The sequence below is a fragment of the Rhinolophus ferrumequinum genome, chromosome 27 (assembly GCF_004115265.2).
Source record: "Rhinolophus ferrumequinum isolate MPI-CBG mRhiFer1 chromosome 27, mRhiFer1_v1.p, whole genome shotgun sequence".
Taxonomy (NCBI): Eukaryota; Metazoa; Chordata; class Mammalia; order Chiroptera; family Rhinolophidae; genus Rhinolophus; species Rhinolophus ferrumequinum.
This window is the reverse complement of record NC_046310.1, coordinates 21,452,187-21,470,012: the sequence shown is the minus strand read 5'-3', so window position 1 is coordinate 21,470,012 and position 17,826 is coordinate 21,452,187. Positions and strand designations below refer to the sequence as shown.

The window sequence follows — 17,826 nt, the reverse complement described above, 5'->3', positions numbered from 1 at the left end:
TTTTACTATTCATTAAGCACATTTTTAATTGAGCCCTTATTCTGTAAATAACTCAGCTATGATTGTTAATAAGAATAGATAAGTCACCATGATGTTTCTATCCCAGTCGAAAAGTGAACAGGTAGATAAGTGATATCATTTCAGAACTAAGGGCAAGAAGAAAAGCAGAGTAATGGGGAAGAGAGGGATGAGGCAAAAACTCAGTCTGTCACCGAGGGTGTTGGGAGAAGGCCTGCCTGCGGGAGACATTTAATAGATGGGAATGAAGTGAGCGAGGGAGCAATATGGAGTTCTTGGACGTTCTTGAAAGAGGGACCAGGTAACTCAAGGGCCCCTAGTTGGAAATGTGCTTGCAGAGTGTTTAACGGAACAGCTAGGAGGTCACGGCAGCTGTAATACCATGAGTGAAGGGACGAGTGATAGGAGATGAGGTCTCAAAGGAACCAGGTCACAGAGGGCCTGCCAGCCAGAGTGAGGAGATGAGGTTTCTCTCTAGTATGAAGGGAGGGCATTGGAACAGTACCAATTTGGTTTAGATATCTAGAAGATTCTTCTGGCGCTCGTGTGGATTAGAGGATTTGGGCTCGTGGGAGTAGAAGCAGGGAGCCTAGTGGGAAGGTGCCTGCAGAAGTCTGGATGGGACCGGTGGTTCTTCAGACCGGAAGCCATGGTGGTGGGAAAATAAGGTGAGGGATTGGGAATGGGCTTTGGGGATGTAGAGGATATACTGATAGATCAGACTGTAAGATAAGGGAAAGAGAGGGAATGAAGATGGGTGGGGGAGGAAATCAACTAGAAAACAGTCCATTTGATCCTTTGTGTAGCACTTCTACAGAGTCTTGTGACATGCACAATCTCATTTCTTTGTCACAATGAGAGTATGATGGTTATCCCGTAATGTCCATTGCACAGATGGGAAATGGACAACGAAAAGAGGTCAGGTCCGGCGACTGAAGTGCTGAATGTAACGGGAAGCAGCTGTGTTAGCACGGGCTTCTCACACTTAACACCTCGGTGTTTTGGCCCCAAGTCCCTAATTCTTTTCTTTATGCCACGTCTGTCTTTGGTTGTTCTGTGGAATAGTGTTTATTCATTATGATAATTCAGTGCCAAGTAACCTTGTGAATAGTGTAATAGTGATGGCAAATCATTCTGCATTTTATAGCCCTGCTTTGATTTATGTTTAATTTGACAAGTCTTGCAAAAATGGCTGTGATAAAAAAATGTTATAAAAATATTCTTCTTAAAAAGAAAATATTAGGGGTTTGGAAGTTTAGTGCTTTCCCTGTGGTTTATTTTGTACTGGTTAGAGCCAGGCAGGCCCTTTTGTTAGCGGGTGTTTGATTTTCTCCATTACACTGAACACTGTACTGGCTGTTGTTCTCTTGGTCCTTTTACGGAATCGCTGGTTCCAATACTGAACGTGAATGCTCCCAGTTCTGTAGTAGGTACATCATGTGGCAATCAAGACACTTACTAGGACAAGCATCCATGAAAAGTGCTTATTCCTGGCGGGACTCCTTGATGACCTAGTGGTTACTGAAGACCTAGCGAACTGACCATTTTCATTGTTGTCATGCTATCTTATTCTTTTCAGGTTTATCTGAAAATTCACCTGTAGGACGAGATATTGAGATTGCCGATCAAGCATAGAAATAAAGAGCAAGTGACGTCCAGTAAACCCATCTGAACTTTTTTTTTTTAATGACATACATACTCCTTTCTTTTCCTGCCTCAGATTCCTTGACAACCCCCCACTCTGTCAGTTTCTTCTCTCATCTCCATTTGTCTATGTTCTCTCCCTGACCTGCATACCCATTCTGGACTTTTCTGCCTATTGAAATGTGGCTTGTCCCTGAAAGCCTGTCTCACAGTCCCTCTTCTGGGTTGCTTCTTTTCTAAATGGCCTCACTTTTCCTTTCTGTGCTTCTTAAGTGCTTTGTTTATACTTCTGTTATATTGCAGTTGGGCTTAATTCTGTATAAAATCCGCTCCACCTTCTTTTCCTGAATACATACATATCTATACTCTCCAATATGTATACCGGCTTCTGAATTCCCTGAGGACCAGAGATTATGTCCTTTATTTTTCTTATTTCTTAGTGCTAAACATGTGCTTTAAATAGTAGGTGATCCATAAAATTTAGTGGATTATTAAGTTTGAAAGGGAACCACTAGTCTTAGGCCAATTATATTTTTTATAAGACAGACTTTTAATTTTCTATAATAACAGAGTTAAAACTCTGTTTCAATTCATGTTCAAAATACATAAGCCTGGGTACAGATCTGTTTTATACAGATGTATCTGTATTTGACTTTCATTGATTTAAAGTGGGAGATGGTCCTTTTTTCCTCTCAAATTGGTATTACCTGCATTTATTACAAAGGTTGGGAGAACAGAATTACTGTTGGCCGTGAGCAGTCAGTCACTATAAATTATATATGTGTTCCTGGACACAATCCCAGAAATATCTTAAGCTCCAGAATCTTTTAATCAAAGGCAGGGCTTACTTCAAAAGACTGTTTCATGCTCCTAGGATATTTATGCAGGCTGATCTCTGCCTGAAAGAGAATGGTTTGTAATTCCAGCCTAGATTTTCCTGCTGAAAATGTAAACATTAAAACTGGTGATGTGTTTCAATTATTTATTCATAATTCATACAGATACCGGGGGTGCCAAGAATATATATACACATGACCTGTAGATATCTTTCGTTATCAGTATATTTTGAGTATTACAATTTTAATACAGTTTTTTCCTTTCTTAAACTGTGTGTATATTTTTTTGGCACCCCCTGTATTTACCATGCACTGTTCATATGAGTGACTTTTCATTTTGTTTCTATATTTTAGAATTGAGAAGTTGGGCTTTTTCTCTTAGGAATCAGTCATATTCAGGCCGACCCACCTTGTTGTTATTAAAAGTTTAAGGAGAAATTAGAAGTTATCAGGGAGGGATAGTTTTTAATCTCTTTGAATCTCCACATAAAAACAGATATTGCTATGAAGATGGCAACCCCCAAACCCACAGACAATATAATATTTAAAACTAACTAGGTGACAGGTTAGCCCACATATGGTATCAGTAGATGTGAAGGAGGAAGTGGAAGAAAGAAAACTAGTAGCAGGTACTCTCTGGAAAATGTGGGGAGCCATCCTAAAAACAGAAGCTGAACCAGGAGGGAGCATGGGAAGCAAGGTAGGGATGGATATTTCTGGAGCAATCTTGGCCTCTGGACCCTTGAAACTAACCAAGTAAGGCTCCCTCTACACAGAGCCCTGCTCTGAGGAGCAATTGTTGGGTGTCAAGGTTGGATTGAGTGAGGGATGGCAGAGGCAAGGGATGGAGAAGGGTCAGGTCAAAGTGGAGGAAGGAAGCGGAGCCAATAGATTTCCTAAATCTAAGGCCGTGTTTGACAGCAGGTGGAGACAGAACAAGTTGTTCCAGAGCCGTGAAGCTACAAACGCTATACTGACTGCTTTCCTTTGCTGAAGGTGCAGGAAGGCTCAGCCTAACTTGTATCTGTTTGTCTGCTGTGCCTTTATTGCCCGTAAACATAATTCTGCTCCTTATTTACCTCTCTCTCTTTTTAATATGTATAGTACATCAATAATAGGACACATAACACAATTCAACTGGAAAAAATAAGTGGAATGTTTAGTATAAAAGGTCAGTGAAGTTGATCTTATAGAGAGATGAGTCTCAGAAATAGGAGTACCCTTTTTTAAAAGGTTCACATACAACATTAAAGAATATTGACCGTATTTTAGACCACAAAGAAAACCTCCGTAAATTCCGAAGAATAGCAATAATACAAACATGATTATAATGGAATAAAACTAGAAGTTAATTATTTTTTTCTCACATAAGAATTCTTAGTTTATTAGTCTTCTCATGGCAGATCTGCTCAGTTACCGCAGATAAAGTTACTGCCGAATCTTGACTCTTTCTTTCTGCCAGCACCACTACTGGCCTTTGCAGGCCCCTGGACTTTCTCCATTCTGTTCTTTCATTCCTTTCGCTATTTTCTTGAGGCCTTTTTCTTTTCATACAGGCCATGTCTTGCAAGCCTGTGTTTGAAGTTATGTTTCTTTGCGTAATCCAAGGAATCATAAATCATGCCTAAGCCAGTTGTCTTGCCACCATCAAAATGGGTTCTGGATCCAATACAAAGATGACATCTGGTGTGGTCTTATACATTTTGGCTAGTTTTCCCCAAAGTTCTATCTTAGGTACTCTTTCCTTCCCAGGGTGAAGGACGTCAATGACCATTTGTTTCCATTGACGTAGTCTATTGGTCATGAACTTCCTGGTCCAGCTAGTTACTGTGTTGTTCATCATGAGACCAATATTAGTCTTAGGCAAATCATTTGCCCATAGTCATAAAATGGTCCCTCAGAAAAAAAAAAAAAAAAACATTCACTGGGAGGAAACAAAAAAGGAATCTTGTTTAACGACCTTAATGCTCCCAGCAGAGTTTTCTGGCGTTACTCTTTGTGGACACAGGACAGAGAAAGTAAGAGGCCATTGAGATTTGTTTGGGCCCAACACTTCAGTGATTCTGTATTTCTAAGACAAGTCCACATCCACTGTTTGTATAAAATATGACTGGAGTTTATCAGGCGTCCAAAGAAGAAGTTGAGCTTCGGGATAGAACAATATCAAGAGCTTTTTCCATTTCTTCTCATTTCTGTGGCATCACTGTAATTAAAAGTATTTCTTCTTATAATGGAACATGACAGAGCAATATTTTATCCTCAGTGACTTCTCATTTCAGGATATTATTCACCACCATAAATAATGCATTAGGATATTAATGATGCATAATAGTTGTGATATTCCAGATGAACTGTTCTTCTTATTCAAGTGAGAATTTTTAAATAATAAAAATGTCAGTATAAGATAAATGCTGAATGATATAGGAGTGGATCACTTTAAAAATAAAGTTGATGAAACATTTTAAACAACAGATACTTGTTTCTTAATGGTTCCCCTAAAACTTAATTGAAGTAATAAATCATAGTTATAGGAAAATCAATATTCACACTATTATTTTGTTGTTCTATTTACTTTATTCATCGTGACTTTCACAGAATTTTGTTTGGGTAAAAGGGAGGCAAAATGAAGACCAACGTGTTAGGCAAAAAACATAAATTAATCAGATTTGTTTCTCAAAATCCTTGTGTTTTAGTTATATCGTTAATTATTTATTTGCCAATATTTTAAGAGGAAAAACATGGATGATAGGTATGGCAGAAAGGAAATATCCTAATGATGAATTAATGTCCAGTTTATAAAGAATAAATGATTGCATATAACGTTCTAGTAGAACACAAGAATTATAAGAAAATATCTAACAATCTTGCCAGATTGTTATAGTGACCAAAATGGAACTGTTTGCTAAATTGCAATTTATAAGTTATATGGGACTATTTCTTCTTACTATATTAAACATGCATTGATTCTGCTACTCAGTTAGGAAAAGTTGTTGATACAAAAGGACAAAGGTGACATAATTGAAATCCCCGAAGTAGGAAGGATTTTTATGGAATACCAGAATAATACAGCTTTGATACATTGTCTTATGAGCTAAAGGCTCATTCTTGGAATATTTTAAGCATTTAAAAGAATTCTCATTGTCGTGAAAGATGAGCTTCTGATTTCTCATTATGTTTCTTTTTTTATTCTCCCAGAAGTATTTTATATTAATACCAGTAATTGTTTACAGATATTTATATACATGGTATGTTACCATTAAATAAATGGCAGGGCTACTAACAGAAATAAAAGTCAGAGGAAGGGTCTATTGTAGGAAGGATGGTTTGGTCTTATAATCTGATGTTTGTAATGACTATAAATTTTCCAAACACCCTGGAAAAAGCAAATTATTTGATGGAAAGTTTCAAACCACACAATAGCCATTTTCACTCAGTATGCTTTGCCACAATTCAGTGCTCAGGCTCTTTAGAAACAGCTGATCCCAACGCCTACAGCACATCCTCCTGGCTGAGGCTCCACGGGGAGGAGGGGGCAGGCGCCCAGGTGAGAACACCTGCCATGGTCTCTGATGTGGGGGTTGGGAGTCCTTCCACCCTGCACAGTGTCACGTGTTGCCTGTTTACCTTTTGGGATGCTGCTTCCTCCAGTCCTGATGGACGGAACTCTGCAATTGTGGCTCTTAAGAAGCTCTGGTCAGGAACAGAGGAATTTTTGATGGCAGGGATGTGTGACGATGAAAACATTTCATCTCCGCTTCCAGTGAGTGGGCGACCGTGAGCAGGCCAGGGGAGCCAGGCTTCTGGCAGGAGAACTCAGATTCTGTGGCACACCTACAGATGTGGGTGATCCAAGAGAGCTTTCTGTGCCCTCAGTCTTGGCTCCCACGGGCTTCTGGCATCTAGGACTGCCTTCTCGTAGCTCATCCAATTCTGCAAACCGTTCTGGTGGTAGTGGTCTGAACGCCTTCTCATTGCAAGAGACTTTCACCAGGACGGTGTTCTCAGTTTTCGGATCCGTGGGTATCACTTCATCGGGGGCTGAAGTCGCTACCTGCACAGAACTAATGATGGTCTTCATATTACTGTTGCTGTCACACGCAGGGCAGTCACACGAGAACGTCTCGGTTCAGCAGGCTTGCGGCTCAGCAGGCTTCCAGCTCAGCAAATGTTATTTATGGGCAGGGACTTCATAGAACCGGATAAACCACTGTACTGAAGCATGTTTCTTGCAATGAGGTTCAAAATCATCTTCAAACAGTTTAATCACTTTAGCAACATATGGATATTCATCGTCGTTCTCTTTAACCCACACAAACTGTCCAACTGGGATGTGAATCTCCTTTGAACAACTTTCTAATGTCACACTCATTTCTTTGTAGGTTTGGGAGTGTAGCTTTCAATCCAACAATGGCCTGCCAAGCCATGAATAAGTTCGTCTGGTCTTCAGCCTTGTAGGGTAGCAGCCATGGCTCCTGTATTGCTCTGGCAGTTATAAGGGGTATTTTTCTTTGTAGCTGCAGGCCCTGTATATAAGTATTGTGAATAGCTTCCGTGTATGTTCCTTTTAAAGGCTGGTAGAAAACGGAACTGTCGGAAGTAAACTTGGAACTTTTCACCTTTTCTCAATGAATCAGGTGAAATAGGCTTTCGCTATCAGCTGGACTCCTTGCAGCCACCGGGCCACACACCAGAGCCAAAGCGAGCTCCTTGCTAGGAATGCAAAGAAGGTCTCCTGTTATGTTTTTTGACATCAAATGAAAACTTAAGAAACACTGAAATCTAAGACTGAAACACGATCTAAAGTCTGAGAGAGAGATCCACTGATTATACGGCAGTTGGAACCAGTTGCAGACAAAGCTACCTGGGGTTTACCTCTGACACACAGGTTTACCTCAAACACTGTAGAAAGATCAGCAGACTCTTCAATGCATGTAGTCTATCTGCCTCTGAAGGGGCTGTGCTCACAAGCAAAGTGAACAGCAGTCTTCTTGTACCTCCTGCCACTCTGTCACATCAGTTCAGACTCACACCGGTGGCCAGGGCATCAACTGGAAGGGGCTGACCCATTGCATTCTGGGAGCTTTGGTCCTCACGAATGATTGACTGATGTACTAAAGGCACATGCAGAGAGAAGTGCTAAAGGCCTTGGTGGAAGAACAGGTAGGAATTGTGACTTTGATTATGGTATAGTTACTGTAATAATAGAGAGCAGAGCCAGGCGTAGGGATAGGAGAAGCTGCCAGGTCAGCTGCTCAGAGCAGGACTAAGTGGATGCCTGTAAACAACTGAAAATGCAGTGGGGTCCTACACACCATCTTGCTTTCTGGATCTGAGAGTGGGATTTAACCATCACTGGAGTGAACATGGCTGCAGCACATGGGGATGTAACACAGGGGTGGGTGCACTTTTTTTGAAAAGAGACAAATAATAAGTACTTTAGGTTTTGTGGGTCAGATTTTTTTTTTTTCCCCTACTACTCTGATGTTGACATTGACATGAAAACAACCATAGACCGTGTGCAAACAAACAAGTGAGCGTGTCTGTGTTCCCCTAACCTGTATTTATATGGACACTGAAATTTGAAGTTACAAGTTTTATGTCAAAAATATTATTTATTCTTCATGTGATTTCTTTTTTCAATCATTAAAATATGTAACAGCCACTCTTCGTTCGTGGGCAGTGGGCCAGATTTGGCACATGGACTGCAGGATGTCTATTCCTGGTATAACATAGGGAAAATATATTCCTAAAGGAGAAGCTAGAGCAAATACAATAGGAGCAATGATCAAAGATACGATAGAAAAAAAACCTTTTGCCTGCAGGTTAAATGGACTCACCTTATCCTAAAGTTGGGAAAGAGATCTTCTGGCTGGAGCTCCTGTTGAAGGTTTATGGGGGTAGAGGCGTGGAGTCTGAGCAGACCCCTTGACAGATGGTAATTAGTAAGTTCATGAATATGTCATATGAATGAATGAGAGAATAAATGAGTAAAATATGAATATAGGTAAACAGAGTATGATGTAGAAGCATTTCATAAGAAGAACAAGGACAGAGAAACAGGAGAAGAAGCATTTGTCTGAGACTGGGAATTCCCAAGGGTACCGTTGGGGATGGGGCAGGCCTTCACATGCCATGTGCCAGCACAGCTCTATCTGAAAGATTAAGAGAGCTACTGAAAGCTTTGAAGCAGTGGGTGGCGTTGTTTCATGTACGACTATCAACAATAAACAAAGCCAGACACTGGTTAGGATGGTCGGGTCAGATTTTAATCAGTGATGTACTATTGCAATAGGGAAGAGAGTTCAGTGTGAAATGAACTCCACTTTGATTTGTACAGAAGTGACTGGACTTTTTAAAGGGAGAGTGAGGGAGTAGGAAAGGGGGTAAGCAGGGTCCCCTAGAGTCAGGCAAATGAAAAATTACCAAGGGGTGATGACTATAAATGCTGATTAGCCCCGCTGTGTCTGTCAGCTGGCAATTTTGGAAGTTAGGATCTACCCGCCCACAGAGACTGAGGAGGCGGCTCCATCTTTCTGATGTTGACCTTTCAAAGGATTGGCATTCGATCCTTGAGAAAGACACTCCTGAGTTGTAGAAGATGCATGTCCATCTCAAAGGGACAGAGAAGATTCACAATTACAAGGCCATGTAGTAAGGGCTCCAAGAAAGGGTGGTCAGCAGATCCTCAGGTATTGGCTGGAATACACTGTCAATTCTTCTGGCAGCCTTGAACTTTCTCAGGCAGGCCCTTTAAGGAAGGGGGTATCATCCCAGAGATGTGACCTTAAGCTATTGGAAATTGTGTTAGTGTTTAAGTCTCTTAATGTGGGGTGCAGGGGTGGGGCAGCAGAATGGACAAAACCATTTGTGTTGAGTCTGTAGTTTTTAGGTACCAAAGTTGAGGCCTAGTTGAGAAGAGGGATCAGAGGCGCCTGGCTAGTTTGGTCAAGGAGCGAACCTCTGTCACCACTTATGGATGTGTGCATTTAGATGATGCATGAACTTCTGTGGAGGTAGGAACAGTGTAGCTCGACTGAGTTTACTGCAAGATGACATGCCTTTGAATATGCGTCTTCCTGCTCCCTGGAACTCCTGTGCACAGCCTTCACCTCAAGCAAGCCTGCTAGTCCTTTAGGCAGCTGTGGAAGGTGCCTCCTCTGTGAAGCCCTCCTGCATTTCCCTGCATCCCCCTTCTCCCTGGAAAAGGAACTCTGCCGCTTGCTTTTGCTCTGGCTCTTTCTCCCTCTCTCCCTCCTCCCCTCCCTCTCTCTTTCTGTCTCTCTCTGTCAAGCAAAATGAATTCCTTCTACTGCACCCCTTGCTGCTTAATCACGTGTCCCTTTATGTTACATTTATTTTTTGAAATTAGTATGATTTTTTTAAATTAAAGTTTATTGGGGTGACAAGTGTTAGTAAAGTTACATAGGTTTCAGGTGTACAGTTCTGTGATACATCATTTATATGTCACGTTGTGTGATCACCACCCAGAGTCGGTTCTAATAACCAACAAAGCACCTGCAGGCAGAGATAGCATCTTTTATATCTCAGGTAATAATTCATTTTCGAAGGAAATAGATGATCAATAAATACTGGCTGATTTAAACTGGTTTTCCTTCTTTGGATGAATGACTTAATACTAATGTACCTATTTTGACAGTTAACTAGTTCGTTTGGCTTTTTTTATCCTACTGTACTTTCCAAAGAATGCACAGACATCGTCTTCTGGCTTCAAAGAATTAATTTAATGTCTTTAATGTTATCAGAATAAATTTTCATGTTTGTGACTATAATAATGCTTAATCCTGTATAGAGGGATAATGGACCGGTACAGTGCATTTTCAGTAATGATTTACTACTTCATGTTATGATTAGTTTTTTGTTAGGATGCTCATACATTAAAGATTCACACACTTTACTGAAAAATAATTAAAAACTGTAAACAATTGTTGACAAAGTTGATGCAGAATAAAAGGCTAAGATTCTTTTTTGCCTGCATAACTCTCTTGACATAGACATTTTTTAATTTTATGCATTGTTTTACAGTAAATAATAAAGAAGTTTATATTTCTACTTATTTTGTTTAAGTTAAATTATAGGTCAGGCAGCATTACTTATAAAATGCTTAACATGCATTTTACTACTGAGACATCCTCTTGAGAAACTTAAAATTAAGCTCACACTGGAGAGCAAAAGGACATACGAAGGCCTGACAATTAAGTTCACAAACTTGTTGCAATGATGTTGCTAACCTTTTTTGATATCAGAGGGATTATTCATTATGAATTTGAACCAACTGGACAAACAGTTAACAAAGTTTACTATTTGGAAGTGCTGAAAAGGCTGTGTGAAAAAGTTAGATGACCTGAACTTTTCACCAGCAATTCATGGCTCTTACATCAGGACAATGCACCAGCTCACATGGCACGATCTTTGAGGGAGTTCATAGTCAGTAAACAAATAACTGTATTGGAACATCCTCCTTACTCACCTGATTTGGTCCCCAATGACTTCTTTCTTTACCTGAAGATAAAGGAAATACTGAAAGGAAGACATTTTGATGACATTTAGAACATCAAGGGTAATATGACGACAGCTTTGATGGCCATTCCAGAAAAAGAGTTCCAAAATTGCTTTGAAGAGTGGACTAGGTGCTGGCATTGGTGCATAGCTTCCCAAGAGGAGTACTTCGAAAGTGACCATAGTGATATTCAGCAGTGAGGTATGTAGCACTTTTTCTAGGATGAGTTTGCAAACTTTATTGTCTGACTTTGTAAAACAGCCAGATGACAACACGCTATTTACTTAATCGAATACCCCAGTGGATCGTTTAGTGCTAGTGGTCCATTCCGTAGGATCTCAGAGAAGGGGACGGCCACTGTGAAGGGGTGGCCAGAAAGGTTTCAGCGCCGAGATGGACTAGAGGTGGTTTCTAAAGTCGGTGTGGAGATTGTGAGGAATGTATTTGTGTCCTCTGCAAAAAGGGAAGAGTAGTGGGCTGAGATCTGAACTTGAAGATGGCAAAGAAGAAACAAACACAGCACGCGGAGGAGGACAAGCTTATTCAGAGTCAGAAAGCCCAAGAGAGGAGAGCACTTGTTGTGGGAACAAAGTAATGAACAGCAGTGTGTGCAGCAGGGAGTCTGATGGGGTGAGGCATTGGGAAAGTCAGAAGGATGTGTTTGGGGAACTTAGAGTTGTTGCAATGTTGTGCTGAGACGGAGAAATGTCTTAGTGAAGGAGGTACATAGGCACCTGAAAAGACCAATGTCGTTAGTTCTTAGGGCAGCGCATGTTAGCACCACAGCGAAATGTCCCTGCACACCCACTAAAATGGCTGAAATTGAAGACGTATAATATCAAGTGTTGCCAACACCAAGAGCAGCCGCCCTCCTACAAGTCTTGAGGGCAAAACAGAAGGATGTGGTCACTTTGGAACAGTTTCACAGTTTCTTAACTGAATTAAGCATAAACTTAGGATATAATACACCAGTTCATTCCCAGTTATGTATCCAATAGTTATTTACCCATGTTTCTACACAAACTCCTGGATTCATGTTTAGAGCAGTTTTATTCATAATAGGAATAAAAACCAATTTCCATTAACTCATAAAGTGACACTATTTAGCAATAAAAAGAACAAAGTATTAATCTGTGCAACAACACAGATGCAACAAAAGAGCAGTCAGTAAAGTGACAGAAGTGAGACACTCAAGCTTATATGCCGAATGATTCCATTCAGATAAAATTGTAGAAAGACAAAGCTACAGTGACAGAAACATCTCAGTGGTTGGCAATGGCTAGGGAAGGAGGTGCGGATTTACTGCAGAGACGCAAATGTTTGTATTCCATCAAATGGAAAGAGATGTTCTATTTTATAAGTGTGGCGATGGTTTTATGATTGTAAACAAGTGTCAAAACTCGTTAAGTTGTAGATGTATTATTGGTGAGTTTTATTGCACTAAATTATATACAAATAAAGCTGACTAAAAAAAAAACCAAAACACAAACCACTAAGCAAAATAAATACATATTTGATAACATTAAAATGAAAGACTTCTGGATATCAACAAGTACCATAAAAATAAAAAATAAAAAACATGCCTCAAATTGGAAGAAGATATTTTTAATAGGTCCATATAACACTGATAAAATGTTGCTATCCAGAATATATAAAGACTCTTACCAGTTAATAAGGAAGAAAGAATATCCAAGTATAACAATATTCAATATATTTGTAGAAGTAGTTTGTAGAAAACTCAAATGGCTTCCAAATACTTGGGAAGATTGTCAAGTTGTGAGTAATAAGGGATGTACAACTTAAAGTCACATTCTAATTCTTGTGCATGGCAAAAGTAGGTAAATTTTTCAAACAGTAGCAAAGATATGGACCAGTGGACATTTTCATACATTCCTGTTGGGATTGTAAATTGGTACAACACTTGGGAGAGCAATATAATTATACCCAATAATGTTGAAGGTGGTAATATCTGAGACCTAGCAAATTCTCTCTAAGAAATGTACCTGGCTTTGACCAACTCTTGCACATGGGCTCATGAATATGTACATACATATTCACTGTAACAGTTTTGTAATAGCAAAAGGACACAAAAGACAGCTGTTAGAATGGCGAGATCCTAAACCCTGACAACACCAAATGCTGTCAAGGATGTTGAGTAACAGGAACTCTCACTTGTTGCTTGTGGGAATGCCAATGGTACGGTCACTTTGGAAGACAGTTCAGCAGTTTCTTACAAAACTAAACATACTCTTACTATATGATCCAACAATTATGCTACAAAGCATTTACCCAAATGAGTTGAAAAATTATATCCACACAGAAACCTGCACACAGATGTTTATAACAGCTATATTGATAATTGCCAAAATCTGGAAACAACAAAAATGCCCTTTGGTAGGTGATGGATAAATAAACTGTAATACATCCAGACAATGAAATATTTTCAGTGCTAAAAAGAAATGAGCTATTAAGCCATGGAAAGAGATGGAGGAAACTTAAATACGTGTTACTAAGAGAGAGAAACCAATCTAAAAAAGCTATATACTGTATGATTCCAACCCTGTGGCATTCTGGAAAAGGCAAAAACTATGGAGACAGGAAAAAGATCCGGATTTTTCAGGGCAGTGAAACTACTCTGTATGATACGGTAATGGTGGGTACATGTCATTATATATTTATTAAAACCCATAGAATGTACAACACTAAGAGTGAACTCTAAGCTATGTATTTTGGGTATAATTGTGTTCCACTGTAGGTTCTCTGAGTGTGACAAATGTACCACTCTGGGGGTGGGGGAGACTGGGGACGATATTAGGGAGTTCTGTATTTTGACTCCATTTTTCTGTGAACCTAAAACTGTTCTAAAAAATAAAGACTATTTTAGAAACATACAAACAAAAGATCTCTAAATTTTGTCAGTAGGAAAATTGATAATTAAATTGTAGTATATTCACAGTGTTATACTGCACATAGTGAAACTATAGCTGTATGTATCAAAAAGAATTCTAAGAATATGATGTTAAGCAAAAATCAAAAAAATCAAAATATAGATGGACATATACATTATGATGCCATTTATGTCATATAATATGAACAATTCTGTAATTAATATTAGAATATAGAAATATACAGTAAAATTCTGCAAATAAAGCACTTGAGTGATAACTAGAATTCAGCAGAATGGTTCCTGTTTCAGGGGAATACGCACAGTGGAATCGGGGGGCACCTACTACAACTGTGTATGTAATAGTTTATATTTTAGCTGGGTGTTGAAATGTAGGTGTTTATTGTAGTACTTTTAAATTCATTAATTCGACAACTATTAGGTTGGTGCAAAAATAATTGTGGTTTAAAAAGGTAAAAATAATTGCAAAAACCATAATTACTTTTGCACCAAGCTAATAGTTTATTGACTGCCTACTATGTGCTGAGCAGTGTCCAAAGTCAGGGATAGAGCAGTGATCAAAACACCGAGTTATCTTGTGGATTGTTTGTTCTCGTGGATGAAGACAGAAAATAAATAACTTAGTTGACAATTAGTGATACATCATGCAGAGAACATTAAAGCAAGGCAGTAGTAAATGACAGGATGTCTGTTAGATTGGTTTGGCCATAGAAAGCCTCTCTGATTGCTGAGTAAGAAGAATGAACCGGCCATTGGATGTAGAGAGGAAGGAGCATGGCGGGCAGATGGAAGAAACAGGGCAGAGATTCTAACATGAAAATGAACATGGACTGTTCAAAGGATGAAAGAGGCTAGTGTGGTTGGAGTCTAGCAGGTGCGACGGACAAGTGATAGGACATGAGGGCAAAGAGATGGGCAGCGGCCAAATCATCAAGGGCTTTGCAAGGTAGGATGAGAGGTCTGGCTTTTATTTTAAGTTCAATGTAAAGCTGTTGGATGGTTGTGTTGTGTGGTTGCCTTATGGAGAGGGGATTGGGGAAGACAAGAGAGGACAGTGGCTTCAACTGGGTCTTAGTAAAGGCAATAGAAGTAGTTAGATGCAGAATTTTTGTTGGACTGGATTTGTCAGTAGGAAAACAGATAATTAAATTGTAGTATATTCAAGGTAAGGGAAAAAGGAATAAAAGATTTTTGGATTGGAATGTATTGTTCAGTTGAACAAAATTGGTGGGAAGTGTAGAGAAAGGAAGATGTTAATATGAAGAGTTCTATTTTGACTGTGCAAAGTTTGTGACATCCAAGTAGAGGTGTCAGTAGCAGCTTACTGTTAGCCGGGAAGACTAAGGAGAGGTGAGGTCTGGTGTTTAAGACCATGGGTGTGGGTGGAAATCACCTAGGGGGATTGGAGTTATAGAAGAGAAGGGGACTCAGGTCAGGCATTTAGAAGTATTAGAGGAGAATGATTCAGCAAAGTAAACAGTAATTTTCTTTTTCTCCGTCTTCTAAGAATAGCAAAATCTTTCTCAGAATCCTTATTGCTTAAACTAGAAGAGTAGACTATGAGTTTAATAATGCACAAAGCCATAGGGGACTAAAATGTAAATACTGTGCACAGTTGAATTTTAATAGTAACTATATTTTGTCACTGAAAAAGTTGAAAAGCACATGATGAATACAAAAATAAAGTCACACTTTTGGAAATTATTTAACAGCTGAATAGTTGGAAAAAAGTCAAGAATGTAAAAGGAACAAAACAGTTGTCAAAAATACAAATGATAAGGGCAAAGAAATAATTATAGTCATATTTCCTATGTAAAAGAAGAAAGAAAATTGAAACTAATACAAAACTCCATCCCAGAAACAGAAACACTTGAGAGGGAGAAACACTTGATTTGTAAAGAAAAAGGGGGACAAGAATAAAAGAAGAAGAAGAAGCCCTGAGGCTGACACATGGATTTAAATAATCAGAGGGACAGGCTGGGGGTAATGTTTATTCTCTACCCTAACAAACTGCAGGGACAGATAAGGCATAAGTGCTTCAGTGTGTTTTGACAGAGTAATGACTTCCATAAAAGTTAAAATCACCATCCGCCATTTTTATAATTGCCTTGCTACAAAAAAGTAAGGTACCAGTGGGTGTTAGACTGAAAGACTTCAGCACACATCTAAAACCCAGGAAGAATGACTATATCAAACAGTTTAAAAGCATTTTTAGTAGAATCACATCAAACAGGAGTATAAAGGGATGGCTTGATTCAGAGTAAGTAGCAAGCAATGGAGCCACCCTTAACTATCAACAGTAACTTAGATTTTGAAGTTTATAAGTTTTAAAAAATGTATACTGGAGCTCACATTGAGAATTTCACTGTGACAGAGTATTCATAATACAGGCGTGACACTCAAGGATAAGTTTAGTAACTGGCTTCTTTAAAAAGGCCAAGCTTCTTCTCTCTTTTTTATATATTCGGATGATACTACCAGTGTGTTTGAATCATTCGTTCCTTCAGGAGGAAGTTACATTCCCTTAACCAATCAAGTTCTTCTTCTTGATAATCATTCATTCATCACTTGACCCTGACACTCATTCTCATTTGTCAATTCTGCCACCATCTGAATGCATAAGAAAGTGAGGTTCCTGATGTCAGGAGCCCATGGTCTCTTAGGGGGCTCTGATTGCCCACCTATTGTCTGTGAGGACCCACAGTTTTTTCAAGTTGTATTGGTAGTTTGGGATGTAAGCATTTTCCAGCAGATTAGCAATGAGTTCTGTGACCAAAAGCAAACAAACAAACAAACAAACAAACAAACAAAAAACAAGACACAAAGAACCACCGTTCTAGGCTTCACAGATGTTTTGTGTGACGGGGAGACACTGGTTTTTGGTTTTGTTTCAAATTCTCCTGATCTTACGGAACCCAAATTCTTCACCTTGCCATCATTTCTCTGGGGCTTCTATCAGACATTGCAGCGACATAATAGGGTAAGGGAGGCTATTTTTTCTATATAGAGGAAACCGATATTTTTGTAAGATTCACTATTATCTTGTTTTTGTGTCATATCTGTGCCTCTGATAAACAATTCAACATTTATATAAATGTGCTCAGAGGTATTTTTCTTGGTGAAAATCATGACACTAAAAATATAATTCTTCAAGGTTTGTTGTTTATTGCATACATCTACATAAGTTTTGCTCTAAACTCAGAGTTAGTCTTAGCTAAATTTTTAAAGGCTTTTGACTTTTCTATTTCCTCCTCTTTATTCTGCTGGTAGAATTAAGAGTTATCATCGATTAGAGTGTTTTTACCCTGCTCTGGCTCCAAAAAAGTGACATTCTGGAGAGAGAAAGGATGAAACTTGCCCTATTTGAGTATGGAAGAAGAAAAGTATAAGACTTGATTTACAGAGGGTTAATAATAAAGAGAAGAAATGATACAAAATAAGATTATGAGGTTGAGGCCTTGGAACATGCAACTTTTCTGAGAATTCTGCAAAGAAAATTGTCAAATTTTCAGCACTGTGATGACCTTTTGGTGTGGTGGACTTCTGGGCCCTGAGATACTTTCCACCTCTATTTGTTCAAAGTCATAAACCAGGACTGGCTGGATCTAAGTATAGTCTCCCTGAGTGATGAGTCATGCCGTCTGCTAATAAAAAGTTTTATACTTTGACATGTGTGCTAAGTTTTTGTTGAGGGTTGTGAATGTTTTATGTCCTCCTAGGGGCTTTTAGGAGAATATGTTTTCACAGCACTTGTGGTCCCATTATACTGTGAGCCAAACTAATGAGTTTTAATTATACTAGGGGCTGTGGAGCTGCTGACACATTCATAATGTGTTTTAAATTGGAAAGATGGAGAGCAGAAACCAAAGGTTTAACCTGGAGTCATGTTTGGAAGATAATTTCCT

General features: G+C 39.1%; 1 protein-coding gene and 1 pseudogene across 5 annotated transcripts in view; one reads left to right on the top strand and one right to left on the bottom strand.

Annotated features, from left to right (window-relative positions):
* Positions 1 to 17,826, top strand: part of RYR2 (ryanodine receptor 2) — a 572,172-nt gene that overhangs the window by 168,617 nt on the left and 385,729 nt on the right. The window lies entirely within an intron of this gene.
* On the bottom strand, positions 3,908 to 4,341 carry LOC117018419 (40S ribosomal protein S24-like; annotated as a pseudogene).